Raw genomic sequence first — 2,213 nt, 5'->3', positions numbered from 1 at the left:
TTACATGTCTTAAGATATTTATATACTATACCACATGCATGAGATTCTGTTTTGGATGTTACTAAACTACCATTTAAAGTATTATACACTTTATATGCTTTCATATTATGAATTGTATAACATGTTTTTTTTTAGTATCTTGGTTATGTTTATGTGAATGCAGATGGGTTCAAGTAAATATTACGTCGTACTCAATGGTCGTCGACCTGGGATATATATATATCTTGAGATAAAGAACGGTTGCATGTAGAAGGATACAGAGGTGCCAGACATCAATCCTTCAAATCATTCTAAGATGCGACTGCATGGTGGAATTCAAACCATGCAAGTACGAGTAGTGGGTTAATGTTCTGGAGTTGTGGTGAGGTTGATTCACTTAACTATGCCACTAATTCGATCCAAGAAATTCCAAGATCCATGGTGTGCAAGAGTACCTAAACAGATGATACTCCCACGAATGACGGGGAAACGGTGGCTGCATTAGTAATTCCATCTTGGTTTCATTATTCATATTATATATAATCGTTAAGCTGTAGTTTCAGTGTTCCAACACTTATTCTCACACTGATTTTGGTAGACATCAGATATTTGAATCCCGTACCCTTTTTCAATGGCATGTGTAACTGCAGGATACGAATACGTTTTAATTATCTCTAAATCTGCATGTATTTAATTCTATCTGATCTATTCCAGGTGAATGTTAATGTAACATGTGTTTTAATTTCCCCCATGCATTCCATTCTTTTAACAATCGTCCAATATTCTCCATGAGTATAGAGTTCACAGCATTCCGTCCAGGCACCTGAACACAAGTGTGCAAGTGCCAGGTATGATGTGTTGAAATCGTGATCAGATTAATGTATAAGTCTATAAATTATGTGAATGCATGTGTAGGTAAGAGCTGTTTGCATGGAGGGTAACTATCGGATCAACGGAGGATCGTGTGTTAAATTGGTATGAATATCTATTTCCTTTTTATATTACAAGTCATCACATACTGACATCACCCGTATTTTGAATAGGTAGTACTCAGACTTGGTAGAAGAATATGCATTATATTTGTTTGGGTTGATGTTGTATGCTTTTCATCCGTCACCAAATTTCTCCTTCTCGAGGTATGATATGCATTCCAACAAATTTCTTTTATTCGTAGTCGGATCGTTATTGATTTACTAAACAGTTTATCCGTGAATGCGTTTATTCTCAACCTCCTCCTACAGTAAGGTCATGCACCAAACAACCGCGTAGGCCGGACTCCAACTCCGGGACTTGATTCCCTCGGCTTGTGTAAGTTCTAGAGAATGGCCCGGAACATCTCATTTATTTTTTTTGCAGAGTTTTTATAAGGTGCATGAAAATGAGATAAGATTTCAATTTTAATTTTGTATTGCTTTTACAGACAATAATTCATGTCCCTGGTTCACGATCTGTGAGGTGGCTCCATCTTTCCGATCTATCACATGACATAAATATTGTGGTCGTCTTGTAGGGGAGATAGGAGCAACGTGATAGAAGTGGTGAAATTTTGCGTGATGTTTATTTTGAATTGATATGATTGTTGTATGTAACTTAATCCTTGAGTGTGGCTTATGTCTGATGTGGTAGCGTCAATTGCTTTCAATATAGTATATCAACTAATTTTGGATAGATGTTAACCTCCATTTCCAGGGCTGTGATCCACCCAATGTACCCAATGGCTGTTGATCGGTGCTCTGGACCCCACCATGATGTATAGCTTCCATCCATGCTACCCATCTATTTTTCTACATCTTTTCATGGTATGAGACCAAAATATGAAAATATCAAAATCTCAAGTGGATCATGTTACAGAAATCGTATGGAATGAGTGTTGGTGGTTAAAACTCTTTTGTGGGCCATAAAAGCTTTTGATTTTCCTGTAGTTGATTTCCGTGAATCTTGACCTTTTTAACCTAATCAAAATGTTGGATATCAAATAAAAGGAATAGTGGGCCAGACGTGAATTTTAATAAGTGATATCGATTTACGATGGTTTTTCCTGTACTAGGGCCCGCAATGCACAGACCACCAGCCACCCAGCTGATGGTAGTGGGACCCCACCAATCCGTTTCCGTAATTACAGAGTTGTATGGTGTGGGGCCCACCTTGATGTACCACTTTCCACATTCTTCTCAATGTTATCCGTGCGGTTGGTGAAGTTGTAGGGAGTGACGTTGTTTCCGAAATCTAGTTGA

At 38.0% G+C, this 2,213-nt stretch overlaps 1 long non-coding RNA gene across 1 annotated transcript; it reads left to right on the top strand.

The window, feature by feature from the left end:
• Positions 1 to 259: 259 nt before the first annotated feature.
• LOC131228223 (uncharacterized) lies at positions 260 to 1,799 on the top strand. The gene is made up of 4 exons (XR_009162757.1): positions 260 to 827; positions 1,023 to 1,115; positions 1,154 to 1,287; positions 1,400 to 1,799. It is a non-coding gene; the product is annotated as an uncharacterized LOC131228223 (long non-coding RNA).
• The last annotated feature ends 414 nt before the right edge of the window (positions 1,800 to 2,213 follow it).

Source organism: Magnolia sinica, chromosome 2 (assembly GCF_029962835.1).
Source record: "Magnolia sinica isolate HGM2019 chromosome 2, MsV1, whole genome shotgun sequence".
NCBI classification, from domain to species: domain Eukaryota; kingdom Viridiplantae; phylum Streptophyta; class Magnoliopsida; order Magnoliales; family Magnoliaceae; genus Magnolia; species Magnolia sinica.
Note: the sequence above shows the minus strand (reverse complement) of the source record. Positions and strands in the feature narration are given on the sequence as shown.